This window comes from Mobula birostris, chromosome 16, assembly GCF_030028105.1.
Source record: "Mobula birostris isolate sMobBir1 chromosome 16, sMobBir1.hap1, whole genome shotgun sequence".
Lineage (NCBI taxonomy): Eukaryota > Metazoa > Chordata > Chondrichthyes > Myliobatiformes > Myliobatidae > Mobula > Mobula birostris.
Window position 1 is genome coordinate 25,425,800 of NC_092385.1, and position 18,533 is coordinate 25,444,332.

The 18,533-nt window shown below is 42.1% G+C and overlaps 1 protein-coding gene across 5 annotated transcripts in view; it reads left to right on the forward strand.

The window, feature by feature from the left end:
• flnba (filamin B a) overlaps positions 1-18,533 on the forward strand; it is a 175,940-nt gene that overhangs the window by 25,361 nt on the left and 132,046 nt on the right. The window lies entirely within an intron of this gene.

Below are 18,533 nucleotides of genomic sequence, written 5' to 3' on the forward strand. Positions count from 1 at the left end.
TGCACCCTACCATGTGTCCATCTTGAAATTTCTCTCACTATTTTCAAGTTTTCTTCATTTAAACAGTACATTAATATATCCTCTTCTAGTAGAGAATGTTCGACCTTGCAGTTTAAAAATTGTACAGTTCACTACAGCTTTACACAGCCAAGTGAAGCAATGAGATAATGCACGGCTTCCTGGAATTTTCAGGCGAAATATTAAGCTTGTTCTTGAACATACCTTGGTACTTGATTCAAAAACAAGACCAGGTGGGCACTAGGTGACCAGGTACCAGGTCTTGACACCTGATAAAGGATATTCTGAGGGTTATAAAGGAAGGAAAGATATCATGTTTTGGGAATGAGAAGGTATGAACCTGTAATCTGATAACCTTTGTACCTACAGTATATCTCAGAAATGACTAGGGATGTTTAATTAAGTAGGATGCCAATTTAGTGAGGTGTGTGCAAATACATACACATTTGTACTCTGAGTCACAGAATCATAAAATACTTGAGCTATGCAAGGAAATTATTTGTCATATCTGTGCAGGCCATAAAGGAGTGGCTTAGATGAGCCCAGCTTCTCAGATCTCGATCCATAGATCTATAGGTAGGGAAGTACTCTAATACACAGTCAGCAGCACAGAACCTGCCTGATCATCAAGCATCTATTTGTTAATTCCACACGAATCCCATTTCATTCTCCATACATTCCAATCAACACTCCCAGAATTTATGACCCATCAGAGCCAATTAACCTACCAACATGGTATCTTTCAGATATGGGAAGAAACCACACTCACATGCAAGCTGCACCCAGACATTACTGGAGGTCAGGATTGAACCACGATTGCTGAAGCTGTCAGGCAGTTAGGGGGGCACAATCTTTTACAGTTGCAGTGACCTGGGTTCATTTCCCACCTCTGTCTGTAAGGAGTTTGTACATCCTCAGGTTTCTTCCTACAGTCCAAAGATATACCGGTTGGCAGGTTAAATAAATTGTCCCATGATTATGCTAGGGTTAAAACAGGAGATTGCTGGGTGGCACAGCTCAAAGAGCCAGAAGGCCTATTGCACACTGTATCTCAATAAATAAATTAGTCTTGTTAATTCATTCTCTTTACTTACCTCTAAATACACATACAACTTTAGGTTCTTCTTTACATAAAACCATAAAAATTTTAAGACTTACAAAAGAACATAAGAAACTAGGAGCAGGAATAGACCACTCAATCTCTCCAAGTCATTCCCACCATTCAATATGATCCTGGCTGATTTACATCGGGCCTTACTTCCCCTTCGGTGACAATTCTTCATTACCTTCAAATTCCTGATCTCTCAAGAACATATCTCCTCCCTATTTAAATACCCGCAATGGGTTTATGCCCTTTGAGCAGAGTGGTGGTTGTAGACAATTTCAGAGAATCACCACTGTTTTCATGAAGTTCTTCTGCACCTCATTTTTAAAAGAACAGCTCTTTAAACCTGCAAACTTATTCTCTCATTTGAGATTCTCCCACTAATGGAAACATCTCAATATCTACCCAGTAATGCCTTCTCAGGATCTTTCCTGTTTCAATATGATTACCATTTGTTCTTCTAAACTCCTGAGACTATAGCTCTAATTAGTTTAGCCATTCATAGTGAATCTTTCTTGGACTGCCTCCAATACTGGAATATCTTTCCTAAATCTGGGGAGCAGAACTCTGCATAAGAGTGGTCTCACTAGCATGCTGTAGAGTTGCACAACAATTTCAATTTTCTGTGTCCAACCCAATAAAATTGAATGTACCATTCGCCATTGTCATGAGACCAGGTTACCAAGCTCACTATCTCCTACCTGTGCTCCATTTGAGAGAAGGCCCACTGTGTTGGTATCATATGCAAACGTGCAGATGGAGATAGAGCAGAATCTGAGCATGAGGACATGAGTGTACAGGGAGTAGAGTAGGGGCTGAGGACGTGACGTTATGGAGCACCGGTGCTGAGAATCATCATATAGGAGGCGTTGCTTCCTATTCTTACCGATGGTGGTCTGCTGGTCAGGAATTCAAGGATTCAGTTACCTTCCAACATCCAGAGCTTGGTGATGAGTTTGCTTGGAATAGTTTTGTAGGTGGAGCAGTAGTCAATATTGACGATATAAGGTGTGATTGTAACAAAGAGGATATATACACCTTACATTATTTTGATGAATAAACAAACATAATAGTGGCTGCAGTGAACCTTAATTTCTGTGGGAAGATCATTCAGATTTGACAGGGTCAAACAGCAAATCAGTTGTGGTATCACAAAGGCAATTAATTTTAACACTGGCCATCTCAGAGGACAATACTATAGTCAGAAGTGATGACTGGTTAATCCCTATATCAATGAATTTAGTGCCCAGATTTCCAAAAGTAATATACACTTAACTATGAATTTTACGCTGTGAATTTATTCGATGATTTTAAGTTCCCTGGCACCCACTGCTTTATTTTCACCATGGAGGTCCAGTCCCTATATACTTCCATCCCCACCAGGAAGGTCTCAAAGCTCTCCGCTTCTATTTGGGTTCCACACCTAACCAGTTCCCTTCTACCACCACTCTCCTCCGTCTAGTGGAATTAGTCCTTACTCTTAATAATTTCTCCTTTGGCTCCTCCCACTTCCTCCAAACTGAAGGTGTAGCCATGGGCACCCGTATGGGTTCCAGCTATGCCTGCCTTTTCGTTGGCTTTGTGGAACAATCCATGTTTCAAGCCTACGCTGGTATCTGTCCGCCACTTTTCCTTTGCTACATCGACAACTGCATTGGCGCTGCTTCCTGCACGCATGCTGAGCTCGTTGACTTCATTAACTTTGCCTTCAACTTTCACCCTGCTCTCAAGTTTACCTGGTCCATTTCCAACACCTCCCTCCCCTTTCTAGATCTTTCTGTCTCTACCTCTGTAGACAGCTTATCTACTGATGTCTACTATAAGCCTACGGACTTTCACAGCTACCTGGACTATTCCTCTTCTCACCCTGTCTCTTGCAAAAATGCCATCCCCTTCTCACAATTCCTCCGTCTCCGCCGCATCTGCTCTCAGGATGAGGCTTTTCATTCCAGGATGAAGGCGATGTCTTCCTTTTTTACAGAAAGGGGCTTCCCTTCCTCCACCATCAACTCTGCTCTCAAATACATCTCTCTCATTTCACGCACATCTGCTCTCACCCCATCCTCCTTCCACCCCACTAGGAATAGGGTTCCCTCGTCCTCACCTACCACCCCACCAGCCTCTGGGTCCAACATATAATTCTCCGTAACTTCTGCCACCTCCAATGGGATCCCACCACCAAGCACATCTTTCCCTCCCCCACCCCCCTCTGCTTTCCGCAGGGATCACTCCCTACGCGACTCCCTTGTCCATTCATCCCCCCCATCCCTTCCCATCGATCTCCCTCCCGGCACTTATCCTTGTAAGCGGAACAAGTGCTACACATGCCCTTACACTTCCTCCCTCACCACCATTCAGGGCCCCAGACAGTCCTTCCAGGTGAGGCGACACTTCACCTGTGAGTCGGCTGGAGTGATATACTGCGTCTGGTGCTCCTGATGCAGCCTTCTATATATTGGCGAGACCCGATGCAGGCTAGGAGACCGTTTCGCTGAACACCTATGCTTTGTCCGCCAGAGAAAGCAGGATCTCCCAGTGGCCACACATTTTAATTCCACGTCCCATTCCCATTCTGATATGTCTATCCACGGCCTCCTGTACTTTCAAGATGAAGCCACACTCAGGTTGGAGGAACAACACCTTTTATTCCGTAAACACGAGGAATTCTGCAGATGCTGGAAATTCAAGCAACACACATCAAATTTGCTGGTGAATGCAGCAGGCCAGGCAGCATCTCTAGGAAGAGGTACAGTGGATGTTTCGGGCCAAGACCCAGGACGAAGGGTCTTGGCCCGAAACGTCGACTGTACCTCTTCCTAGTGATGCTGCCTGGCCTGCTGCATTCACCAGCAAATTTGATGTGTGTTACGTTATATTCCGTCTGGGCAGCCTCCAACCTGATGGCATGAACATTGACTTCTCTAACTTCCGTTAGTGCCCCACCTCCCCTTCGTACCCCATCCGTTATTTATTTATTTATCTCTCCTTTTTCACCCTCTGTCCCTCTCACTATACTCCTTGCCTATCCTCTGAGCTTCCCCCCTCCCCCTTTCTTTCTCCCTAGGCCTCCTGTCCCATGATCCTCTCATATCCCTTTTGCCAATCAACTTTCCAGCTCTTAGCTCCATCCCTCCCCCTCCTGTCTTCTCCTATCATTTTGGATCTCCCCCTCCTCCTCCCACTTTCAAATCTCTTACTGTCTCTTCTTTCAGTTAGTCCTAACGAAAGGTCTCGGCCCGAAACGTCGACTGTACCTCTTCCTATAGATGCTGCCTAGCCTGCTGCATTCACCAGCAATTTTTATGTGTGTTGCTTGAAATTCCAGCATCTGCAGATTTCCTTGTGTATACACTTAACATGTTCATCTTTTATTGGGAGAAGCTGCTGTAGTTAGGTTGAAAGCAATTGTTGCTGAGAGATTCACTTTGTTTGCCGTTCTGAATGAAGTTTGGTCTGAGCAAACTTTTATTGGGAGAAGTTGCTGTGGTTTGGTTGAAAGCAATTGTTTGCTGAGAGATTCACTTTGTTTGCCGTACTGAATGAAGTTTGCTCTGAACCAGCCAATCAGTAATTCCCTTGTCAATCCAGTTTAGTGTCCAGACTGGCTTCAATGAAAGTGGGCTTTATATAAATGGCATTTTCTTCTTATACTTTGCTTTTACTAGGAGAAGTTGCTGTAGTTTGATTGAAAGAGACTATTAACTGAAGAATTAACTTCATTTGCTGCACCAGCTATCGTTTGCTGTGTGTTATCCACCTAGTTCCCATCTCTGCTTTGAGGAGGTTAATGACCTCTTGCCCATTGCAGCATCAGGGGAGCTGGGACTACAAATGCAGGTAGTTTCATGCCTCACAGGACAGTGCATGGTCGTGCTGTGTCAGGATGGGATTGTACCCAGATTAGTGGGCCAAATGGACTGAGAGCGTGGAGGTGGGAGTGGTTGTACGTGAGGCGTACGAGATGGGGAGAAATACCTCTGTTGCTACAAAACAGTAAAACACTTCAGTGTAACAGTCTCTGCAGATGATGGAATTCTGCAACACACACAAAATGCTGGAGGAACTCAGCAAGCCAGGCAGCATCTATGGAGGGGAGTAAACTGTTGTCGTTTCAGGCCAAGACCTGATGGCCCGAAATGTAGACTTTTTATTCCTCTATATAGATGCTGCCTGATTTACTGAGTAGCTCCAGCCATTTTTTTGTGTTTGTTGCCCAGTGACAACTCTCTTTTCCTTTAGAAAGCTAATATTAAAACTGAACTTTGCAATGTGTGTTCATTTTATGAAATAATGGAGAATTTCTTATGACACAAAGATACATCCGAAATTTGAATGCAAATGTCAGATGTCAGTACACCTGCAGAATTTGCCATTTATTAAATTTAATGGAAGGAAAATACCACAATGTGACTCCAATATCTGCTGTGTGAAGTTTTATAGTCTGAGTACACATTTGTATAATCTTTACCGCTGTTTGTAGATAAACCTCCCGACCAAGATTAAAGCCAGCATTATAGGCTGGTTAGTCTGAAAAGTCATTTTCTTGTTTGGGTTGCGTAGCCTTTATGATTGTGGCTACAGCTGGTTGATCCAAAGATTGCTAAACACTTTTGTTTTTGGAAGGAAGTTATAGATTCCCTTTTAATTACTCTAGATATTTCTTCAAAAAATTCAAGCAGGTTCATCAGGCATGCCCAGACCCTCAGAAATCTATTTTAGCTCCCTTTGATAAGTTGAAAGTTCTCCAGTGTTCAGTTAACCTGTCTGTGTAATTTCCAATAGACAGTAAGCTAACTGATCAGTTTATTCCCTGGTTTCACTCTGAGTGTTCATACATAATGGTGATTTGCACCACTTTTCAATCTGAAATAAGGTTAATATTGAATGAACTGAAGAATATGACAGCATCTGTGATTTTCTCATCCTGTTACATTTAAACCAACAATGGAAACCACATGGCTTTGCAAATTTGTTGCAACTTAGTGGATTACTTTCTTTATTAGTATTATTCTAGTTTTTGCTTTTGGTGACTCCAAGGCTCTGATTAAATAGTGCTTCCTCTGTGCTATCTCTTTCCTCTACTCGAAAGGCCAATGCATAGTTACTCCATTGATTTATCAGAGTCTCCATTTCAAGGCCCTGTATTGTTCTTGACCACCATTCTTTGTTTCCCATTGTAATATTTTATTTTGTGTTAATTTTCATATCTCCTAATTACACTATCTTCCCTCCTTTGTGTTTTGCCTAGTTACCGGGTTTTGTGCAAACATTTGCTTTTTTTTCTTTTAGTGTTTTACTTTTCCTCTTTTATTGTTTGGGGTCAGTTTTCTAGGTAAGAATTTTGCCTTTAGCCATGGAAATTGGTTCTGCATCATCATACGATGAGCTGAGGCTGTTGCCTATGCTAGCTGCAGTGGTGTCTGGATTCATGTCTTCCGCAAAACTCCAGCTCAGGACCTATTTGCTTACTTCTATTGCTTGCACAGGTTTTTTCTCTCTCTGTGGATTTGAGTGTTTGATGGCCTTTTTAAAATGGGTTTCTTTGTTTTGCGGCTGCCCATAAGGAGGTAAATCTCAAGGTTGTATATCGTATACACATTTTTATAATAAATGTACTTTGCCCTTATTCGTGCAGATCCCCAGTATCTGATCCTGCCTCATTTATCAACTTTAACCCCCTTGCTTTCAAAATCCTGCAAGCTGTGCATCCCCTAGACACAGGCCTCCAATCCGAGAAATAAAACAACCCTTAACCATATCCCTCTATTTTCTACCATTGAGCCAGTTATGAATCTGATCAGTCACCTCTCCCTGAACGCCACACTATCTAACTTCCAGGTGAGCTTCCCATAAGGGACCTTATCAAAGTCCTCTCTGAAATCCGTTTAGACAACATCCACTACCCTACCCTCATCTATTCTCTTAGTTAGTTCCTCGAAGAACCCTAATGTCACTGGCTGAATCAAAAGTGGTGACAAATCATCATTTTCTTAGCCTCCATCATTTTCTCCACAGGCAAAACTGAAGAGAAATATCCATTACAAATCTTTCCAATTTCCTTTGGTTCCACACACTGACGGCCATGCTGATCTTTAAGGGGATCTATTCTCTCCCTTCCACTCATTTTACTCTTAATATACCTATAGAATTTATTGGGATAAAGTCTCACCTTGTTGGTTAGATATTTCTCATATTCACTTTTTGCTCTCATAACTTCTCTCTTAAGTGCCCTGCTACACTTCTTGTAGACAGCAAGAGATTCACTAGTTCCCAATTACTTATGCACAGAGTATGGCACTCTCTTTTGCTTAACCAGAACCTCAAAATCTCTCCTAAACTAAGAATTACGAAACCTACTGTGACCTTTACCCAAACAGGTACATGTGGACCATGAAGTATCGACACCAGACTTTTAAAAAGATCGCTGGTCCTTCATTACGGTTGTTGTCTACCCGCTAAAACTCCTTTCCCTACACTCCTGTGGGAATACCTTCACTAGAATCAGAATCAGAATCGGGTTTAATGTCACCTAATATTAGGTTAGTTCCCCAGAGATATTAACACCCAAGAACTTGAAATTGCGTACTCTCTCCATTTCTGATCCCTCTACAAGGATTGTCTTCTGCACCCTCGTCTTACCCTTTCTGAGATCCACAATTGGCTCTGTGGTCTTGCTGACATTGAGTTCAAGGTTGTTGCTGTGACACCAGTCAAGTAACTGTCAAATTTCACTCTTGCACGCCCCTTCATCACCATCTGAAATTCTGCTAACAATGGTTGTATCCTCAGCAAATTTATAGAATGACTGCAGTAGTGCAAGAATACAGCTTGCTACCTCAAGGGCTATTAGGGATTCTGACCCAGATACTGAAATATTAAGAACATAAGAACATAAGAAATAGGAGCAGGAGTAGGCCATCTAGTCCATCGAGCCTGCTCCGCCATTCAATAAGATTATGGCTGATCTAACCATGGACTCATCTCCACCTACCTGAATTTTCCCCATAACCCTTAATTCCCCTATGATGCAAAAACTTATCCAACCTTGTCTTAATTATATTTACTGAGATGGCCTCCACAGCTTCATTGGGCAGAGAATTCCACAGATTCTGAAACGTAGTTTCTCCTCCTCGCTATCCTAAATTTACTCCCCTGAATCTTGAGGCTATGTTCGCTAGTTCTAGTCTCACCCACCAGTGGAAGCAAATTTCCTGCCTCAATCTTATCTTTCCCTTTCATAACTTTATGTGTTTCCAAAAGATCTCTTCTCAATATTCTAAATTCTAGCGAGTACAGTCCCAGGCAACTCAATCTCTTCTTATAGTCTAACCCCTCATCTCTGGAATCAACCTGGTGAACCTCCTCTGCACTGCCTCCACAGCCAGTATGTCCTTCTTCAAGTAAGGAGACCAGAACTGCACACAGTATTCCAGATGCGGCCTCACCAGTATCCTGTACAGTTGTAGCATAACCTCCCTGCTTTTAAATTCAATCCCTCTAGCAACAAAGGCCAAAATTCCATTTGCCTTATTGATAGCCTGCTGTACCTGCAAACTAACCTTTTGCAATTCACGCACAAGTGCTCCCAAGTTCCTCTGCACAGCGGCATGCCGCAATCTTTTACCATTTAAATAATAACCTAATCTTCCATTTTTCCTTCCAAAGTGGATGACCTCGCATTTACCAACATTATACTCCAGTTGCCAGACCCTTGTCCACTCACTTAACCTATCTGTATCTCTCTGCAGACTCTCCATATCCTCTGGACAATTTACTTTTCCACTCAATTTAGTGTCATCAACAAATTTAGATACACTACACTTGGTCCCGTCTTCCAGATTGTTAAATGTATATCATGAACAGCTGTGGGCACAGCACTGATCCCTGTGGCACACCACTCACCACTGATTGCCAACCAGAGTAACACCCATGTATCCCAACTCTCTGCTTTCTATTAGTTAACTAATCCTCTATCTATGCTAATACATCACCCCCAACTCTATGCATCCTTATCTTATGGATAAGTCTTTTATGTGGCACCTTATCGAACGCCTTCTGGAAATCCAAGTAAATAATGTTCATCTGTTTCCCTTCCTTTTAACTAGAATATGCTTTTGTTGAGCACCGCGAAACTTCTAAAAGACCTGTTTCACAATGGGATCCCAAAATATACTTCCTTCCATTTTCAGTGGTGGAGCTTGGCGGGTTGAACAGTTTCAATTTCACTGTCCTGGGGTAGTCAGTGATCTGTGTTGTTACAACTCACTGAGTCACTTATTTACTCAGTGCTGACTGATGTAGTTTGGAACTGACTGAAAGATGAGCAAGTCGTCTTTAAGGACAACTTTAAGCCGAAACTACAATTTCCATTCAACCAGAACAGGCAGTAAGTTTTCCAGAAAGCCTATTCTGCAGTAAGTAAGATTGGTAGTAAAGGCAAACAGGAACGCTTTAACCTTTTTAATATTTTCACTTTTCCCATTGGTCTGGGAGGATGAAATTCTCTTGTCCAGGTACCGCAGGGACAGGTGTGGGTTCCCCTCAAAACCCAAGAGGCTCCAGCAAGGTACCTGGCAGCTGATCTTATTGCTTGAGTGCAGTCCCCTGGAAATCCTCTGCTCCACAATTGACCATTAGTTCCTAAAGGGAATAAAATGGAATTTGATTGGGAGGATTTAAATGAGAAATGAAATACACCAGTTCCCACTGCTGAGCAGTGGCTTGTATGCTGCTCAGATGATCTGTAGTTCAAGTTGAAACCATCAAATCTGCCATCTGAAATGCTCTTCCTCATGCCAGCCACGTTACTATTTTAATGACATTAAAAACAATGCTATATAAAAGTCTCATACATTTCCCTTTTACTTGTTCTTGTTTCATTGAAATTGATTATTCTTCCTGTAAAGAGCCTCCTGATATTTAACTCCATGAAGAAAACATATAAAATTTTATGAAAATGGACTCCAGTTTATTTCTCACTCCATCAAAATATAAAGCCTTAGTGTTTGAAGGTCTGTAAGATAACTTTCAGTTTTCAATCTACAAAAACCCTTCTTGTTTATAACATCTGGAAAATATTATGCTGGCATGGTTCATTGCTGCTGTGTATAGAGGTATGAAGTTAGTTTGTGCCTACAATTACTCAATCAGGAACTTCCCTACAGGCTAAAGGTTAAACAGTAAGCGGGTTGATTTTTCTAAAAATGAAAGATTATCCAAGAATGGCCTTTGGCTCTTGTCTACTTTTTTAAGCTGTTCATTGTATAAATTTAGATGTACTGTAGATCACACAGTTGCCATTTCTAGTGGACCTGATGAATTTGATTTTGGACAAAAGGGAACTGAAAAAAATATAGAAAATGCATGGAATAGATTATTTCTAATACTGAAATATATTAGAAATAATTTATTCCATATACTTTGTATAATTTTTTTTTCAGTCATGTATCGATTTCCCTTATGTCCTTTTGAGATTAGAAGGGAAAGTAATGCAAGAATGACTGAACATAATATACAAAATGTATAGATGTTTCTGACAGTAAGTATGAACATTTTATTCATATGTAGATTTTTTGAAGCAGACTTTGATGGTTCTGAGATGTCCACAGCACAGATAAAGCCCACTCAGTCCATTGTGCCTTGTGCCAGCTCATTGAAACACTCCCTACAGCACTATAAACATTTACAACATATATCAACTCCCTTTTGAAAGTTAATTACTGCTGAATTTGCTTCTACCACCCTGCCAGTGAATTCTGGACCTTAATAGATCATTGCATTGCAAAGAAATTCCCCTCCCCGCCCTTTTGGTTCTTTTTTCCAATTATTTTAAATCCATGTTTGCCAGCTCACCCACTGATAGAAATAATAATGTATTTTTATTCTTTAGAAATGCATTGTTTCTCAGCTTTTTACATTGGTTCTCTGTTGCTCATGAGCTAGCGAGTGAAATTGGAAGGTCCTGCATGTGACGAAGATGAACAGCAACGGATACTGCTGGCAGGGACAAGCTGGAGACTGATTGCCAGAGGAGGTCTGGAGATGGTAGCTTTCAGAGGGTAGCAAGAAGAAAGTAGTTTGTTTTGCACTAGTGTTATATATGTATGGAGAAGTCTGTTTCCAGGCAGAGGGAATAACATTGATTTTCCCCATCCTAATGAAGAAGAACATGGCATTGAGTCTCCTCATTCTGATGAACAAAGGGGAAAGGATTGGACAATTCAATGCCTTGTCCGATTTAACTCCAGATTCTCACCTTCGGTAGATACTCTTGAAAAACTTTGAATAGCAAAAATCTATCCGTCTCAGATTTGAAATTACAGTTACTTAAGGTAGTAGCGTCCTTGTCAACTTTAAGGTAAGTTACACCTAACAGTATGAGCCACGCAGCAAGATACAATTAGTACAACTGTTGTATGGGGAAGAGTGCATGGCACCTTCACGAATGCACATGGTGTTTGTGGCATTGATGGAAGCTCAGTTATGCACCACACAAAGTTATGAACATTATGGATCGGTGGCTTCAAGGGATCACTTGTTTTCTTGGGTGTGTGCTCCTGCCCGTCAGTGGAAGCAATCAGCTGGAGCTCCATGGGAGTAGACAGGATCCAATGGGAGCAGCACATTGGCTCTCTCAGCATCGGCTTCTAGTTCCCTGTGTCCCCACTCACGCAACACTAGTGCACTAGATGGACTAGCCAGCCACAACCTATTGTCTGCCAGTAGCTAGCTTACTGCCATTTGCCACCGGGCTGTTAGGGGACTGAGCAACTAAGAGCCGAGAACAGTTAAGAGGTCATCACATGAGCAACACCAGCTTTCATAAACACGAGATTCCACAGATGTGGAAAATCCAGAGCAACACACACAAAGTGCTGGAGGAACTCAGTCAGACTGCATCTTCGGAGAGGAATAAAGAGTTGACTTTTCAAGCTGAGACCCTTCAATCAGGAATGGAAAGGGAGAAGAAGCCACAATAAGAAGGTGGGGGAAGGAGAAGGAATAAAAGCTGGTGGATGATAGGTGAAGCCAGGTGAGATTTTTATTTTAATTTATTGAAATATAGTGCAGAATAAGCCCTTCGAGCCACAAAGCCCAGCAATCCCCCAGTTTTAATCCAAGCCTAATTACGGGACAATTTTATAAAAACCAATTAACCTACCAGCCGGGACATCTTTGAACTGTGGGAGGAAACCAGAGCACCCAGAGGAAACCCACGCAGTCACTGGAAGAATGTACAAACTCCTGACAGGTAGCAGAAGGTATAGGATCTGGGTCACCTGTACTGTAAAGCATTGTGCTAACCACTACACTACTGTGCTGGGGGAGGGGTAATGAAGTGAGAAGTGGGGAGGTGAGAGATAGAAAAGGAAAAGGGCTGAAGAAGGAATCTGATCGGAGAGGAGAGTGGACCATGGGAACACATCAGCTTTCATTCCACTTTGCTGAATCCACTGGGAAATAGCTCATGGAATTAATGAGTTACTTAGTAAAGAAACTGGTGGTGAAGGAACTCAAACTAATTGTGTTCAGATTGAAATTTATTACCTTTTTATCACATTTGGGACTTTGGTTTATAGTTCTTCTGTAATTGGAAATTGTCTGAATATAATTGTTTCAGTGCTTGCACTGCAGATTCGAGTGTGTGGTGAAAGGAAAACAAGGACAATGAATGCACAGGGGCGTCTGGCCACTTTTCAGATGAAGAGACTGGGTGGTTACAATAATTGTTGCTCAGCCATTCCTGCTTCCCTTCCTCCTTGAAGGGGTGGGGGAGAGAATCAATCCAAATGACCTTATAGAACATTCTAACCACAAATGCTGTATGGACATTCAATAGCGTCAGCAATGGTATTTGACATTGAATTAAAACATTTTGACAAATATTTGTTATTTTTGAAATTTTATTCAAAGTTCCACCATGAGTTGTTAATGTGTTTGCTTAATATGTCATCTGTGAGCCAAATTAAACTTCCATACAAAATTATTTCACCACTCTGTCAAGTTAAAATAAGTAATGTATGTTTACACTAATTTCACATAGCCACATATATCAACATCATTATGTAGTTCAAGACAGAATGGCTATACTAGCCTGGACTAATCATTTGGAGTTTAATGTGCATTGATATTCCACCATAGTGACCGTGGAATTTAAACTTCTATAGATGTGTAGTGGAGAGTATATTGACCGGTTGCATCATAGCCTGGTATGGAAGCACCAATGCCCTTGAATGGGAGATCCTACAAAAGGTAGTGGATACAGTCCATCCACCACAGGTAAAGCCCTTCCCAACATTGAGCACATCTACATGGAGCCCTGTGGCAGGAGAGCAGCATCAATTGTCAGGGACCTCCACCACCCAGGCTATGCTCTCTTCTCACTGCTGCCACCAGGAAGAATGTACAGGAGCCACAGCACCAGGTTCAGGAACAGTTAATACCCTTCAACCATCAGGCTCTTCAATCAGTAAAGATAACTTTACTCAACTTCACTCGCCCCATCATTGAACTGTTATCACAGCCTCTGGACTTTTCTTCTCATATTCTCAATATTATTGCTTATTTATCATCATTACTTCCTTTTGTATTCGCACAATTTTGTTGTCTTTTGTAGACTGGCTGTTGGTCCATTCTGCTGGCTGTGGTTTTTCATTGATTCTATATGTTTCCAGGATTTACTGAGTATGACCGTGGGAAAAATGACCCTCAGGGTTCACCATATATGTACTTTGATAATAAATTTACTTTGAAGTTTTGAACTTCTGTAGTTAATAAAATAAGCTACTTTTAAAAAATCCAGCTTAAGTACAAATGTAAGTTTGACCAAGAAACTATTGGATTGTCATCTAGAATTCATCTGATTCACCCACATACCCCTCAGGGATAGAAAACTGATATCCATGTACCTAGCCTGGGTCAGGCTTGAGTATCCATATAAATGGTTGAATTATAACTATCCACTGAAGCGGGCAAGCTTGACACCACTTACAACAAATTGATAATATCTGACTGAATAGGTCATGCAACATAAGCTTATGCCACATTTACAATATTTAGTCCAGACCTTCTTGTAAACAATTAGGAATCTAAATATAAATTGGGAGAGCTGTCTCAGCCTCCCAATTTATATCATCAAAATAGTGAAAAACATTTGGGTGTATTACTGTGGGTATCAGGGGTATAAAATCTGATCAGAGTGAGGGAGTTTGAATGATTACCACCAGTGGACATTTGGTAGTGACTAGAGTGGCAAATCTTTGAAGCCCATAACTGAATGGATCTGTTCTGGACAAGGAGAAAACTGATACAAGGGGCAAACCTACTCAATCTTATTCTCCACAATTTATATGTAACAGATGCATGTTGGAGATATGAGTACGAGTAGGAATGACCATTGCATAAACCCAGTGCTGATAAAATTCTGTTTTTACCCCAAGCTACTGAGTCATATCCTGTGCCACTAGCACTATGCTAATGGGCTGGATTCAGATTAGATCCAGCAGGGGTTCCATGAAGAGTTGTGGTTCATCCCAACAGCAAAATCAAACTCCATCCCAGTCTGTAACCACTAGGCTGGGTATGTTCCTCATCCTGTCTTCCTATCAATTCAGGAAATCATTACTGTTTCAATGAAGGGTGTAAAAGAGCATGGCAAGGGCAGCACCAAGAAAGCATAAAAACAGATGCCAACATAGTATATCACCAGATTAGATATGTGCTAAACAATGGAAGCAGATTCTGACACCTACGTGATTTTGTAATCACTTGCCACATCCAGCCATGAATGATGTTAGGCAATCAAACAACTAATGGGAAGAGTCTCGATTTGCTTTTGCATACAAGGATACCAATAAGAGAATGTCAAAGACAATGCTGAAACACTCACTTACCCTCCGCCACATATGCAATGTGAATGATCCATCTCGGCTTTTTTCTTGAAACCTCTGACGTTTGGAAAGCCAAATTTCAGACAAAAAGTTCTCTCTACAATATACAAAGAAACACAGATATAATGCGTTGGACCTCACCAACACTTTGGCTGTGGTGCTAGGTACTTGTGATCCAGAAATTTATATTCCTCCTGCAGTTATTTCAAGGTTAACAGGTTGTGCTCAGTCCACAAAAGATGTCAAACAATCTGCTCTCAATCATGAGAATAGGATGGAAAATACCCTCACATAGAACTTACTAAGTAATAGACACAACTTGCTGGAAGAACTCAGCAAGTCAGGCAGCAAATATGGAGAGGAATAAACAGTTCATGTCTCAGTGTGAGACTCCTCATCAGGACTGGGAGAAGTCTGAATTAAAAGGTGGGGAAGGGGTAGGAGTACAAGCTAGCAGATGATGGGTAAAACCAGGTGAGAGGAAGGTAGGTGTGGAAAGTGGGGAGGGGTGAGAAATTGGGAGGTGATAGGTCGAAGAGATAAAGGGCTGAGGAAGAATTAATCTATTAGGAGGGGACAGTGGACCATGGAAGAAAGGAAAAGGCACCAGAGGGAGGTGATGGGAAGATGAGAAGAAAGAAGGGCTGAAAGGAGTACCAGAATGGGGAATGGAAAAAGAGAGAAGGAGAAGGGGAGAATTTAGAGGTCAGTGAAATTGATGTTCATTCCATCGGGTTGGGGGCTACATACATGCAATATAAGATGTTGCTTCTCCAACCTGAGTTTGCCCTCATTGTTACAGTAGCCATGGATAGACATGTTGGAATCGGAATGGGAAATTGAATTCAAATGTATGGTCACTGGGAGCAATATTGCCTCTAATGTTACAACTATTGCTCTGAGCAGGAAATTTTGACATGGTCTGAAAACTGCATGGCACTTTAATTTTTTTGTAATTTGCATACTATGAATATTTAGAATGAAAATTGAAAAATTCCATACGTTGATTTGATTTATTAATTGAAGGGTATAATGAAATACAGTACAACAAAGAAAATCTTTCACATTCAACATCGACTTTCAGTGGGCTGGCAGTTTATTAACAATGACCTACCGACTTCAATTCTATGTTTATTGTTACGATTTGTAGCAGTGTTGTAATTTGAGACACTGGTAATGTAACTATGTTGAAGCTCTAAAAATGTTTCAAAGTAAAGGTTGTGGTACATCTATTTAAAAATATGGATAATAGCCATTAACACATAATTACAGGCTATTTCACAATTATATTAGGATTAATTTCAACACTATTTAGCATAGTTTCAAAATTATATTATCATATAATTTCAGTTACTGCGTAGCCGCAGATCCGCACAGTTTAGTGAGAACAACGACTGGGAGATTCTGTCTTTATTGCTGGACGGAGTGAAGGTGCTTAACAAAGTGGTTTCCCAATCTTCCTCGGATCTCACCAGACTCGCACGAGGAGCATCGGATATAATGGACGACCGCGACAGACACGCAGTTGAAGTGTTGCCTCACCTGGAAGAACTGTTCAGGGCCCTGATGGAGGAAGAGTAGGGGCAGTACTTGTCACGCTTACTATTATATGTGCCAGGCGGGAGACGAGAGAGCAAGGGAGTCACGACGAGAGTGATCACTACAGAAAGCGGGAAGTGTGTGTGTGTGTGGTGGTGGTAGCGGGGTGTGCTTAGTGACGGGATCCTCTTGTAGTACAGTAATTGCCATACATCTTCCCCCCTTATCACTTTGGAAAAGTGCTATTTCATAACACACAGGAGCAGAATTGGGTCTATTGGCTCATCCCTTTTCTGTTTCTCCGTCTGCACTGCATCTGTTCTCAGGATGAAGTTTTCCATTACAGTACATCTGAGAAGCCCTTCTTTTTCAAAGAACAGGGTTTCCTTTCAACACCATCTATGTTGCTCTCCCCCACATCACCTCTATTTCCCACGCATCTGCCCTTAGCCCTCTTCTCCCTGCCATGACACGGTTAGGGTTCCCCTTGTCCTTACCTACCACCCCACGAGCCTCCATATCCAGCATATCACTCTCCGCCATCTACAATGGGATCACACCACTAAGTACGTTCCTCCCCCCCCCACCCCCGCCACTCCGCTTTGCGTAGCGGTCGCGCTCTCCGTGACTCCCTTTTCCGCTCGTCCCTTCCACAGATCACCACTTGGCACTTATTCCTGCCAGCGTGACAAGTGCTGCATCTGCCCCTCCAGCTTCCCGCTCACCACTGTGAGGGGATACTTTTCCCGCGAGTCTGTGGGGGCCATCTACTGTGTCTGGCGTTTCTGGTGCGACCTCTCCTACATCGGTGAGACCCGACGTAGTTTGGAGGGAGGGGAGAGGAGTTTGCCTCCAACCCTTCTGAGTAGTCTCCAACTCAAGACAATTTCTTCCCGGCTCTTCCTTTTTCTTTCCCCATTCTCTTCTCACATGGGCATACAGTATACTATCTTTGGTGCCCCTTCCCTTTCCCTTTCTTCCACGGTCCATTCTTCTCTCCTGTTAGATTCAGCCACTTATCTCCTCCGCCGTCCACCTCCCAACTTCTTACTTCAACTCGCTACCCCACTCACCCAACTACCTTCGTCCTCACCTCCCAGCTTGACTCCTTCCCCTCACCCCACCTTCTCATTCTGGCTACTGCCCCTTCCTTTCCAGTCCTGATGAAGGGCCCCGACTCGAAACGTCGCCTGTTTATTCCACTTCGTAGTTGTTGTCTGACTTGCTGAGCTCCTTCAGCATTTTGTGGGCGTAGCTCAAAATTTCCAGCATCTGCAGAATCCCCTGTGTTTACTGTGTAATATCTTGACCATTAATGCCTGGTAAGACTCTGTCAGAATCATTTGGGCCCAGACCTAGTTATGTAGTGTTGGCCAAACATAGGTGGAAGAGCTGAATTCTAAAGATGAGGTGAGAGTTATTGCCCTTGACATCGATGTTATTGGTGACCGAATGACGCACTAGGAATTGTGTTAAACTGGGAGTCCTGGGAATATTCTCCACTGGCAGAAGTTTTACCTCATCCTGACCTGGAATTATATGCAATCCCTCATTGTTGGGAGGGAACCCTGTGACTGTACCCAACAGCACGATTGGACGACACAATTTCAGCAGTGAAGGCGGGCAATCAGTAACAACTCAACGGACCCTGAGGGCGAATACATGCTGTTTGCCAGTAATATCCACCTAAGGTGGTGAAAAATTGTTCCAATGGTACTGATTCCTTAAACACTAAAAAAATTTAGACATGGGATTGTAAAAATTAGACGAAGTTTGTACATTGCCACGATAGCAAATTTCTGAAAGTCTCTATTGATTCTTTCTTTTTGTCACTTTGCCATATCAGCTTTTTCAAATAAAATTAAAACTTAAACAACAACTTTTGATTATTGGAGTAGTGGAAAACAGATTTAACGGTGATTGTGTTCTATTAACACCTTCCGAAAACAGTATTGTAAATAGTTACATTGCCGTCTCCTGTG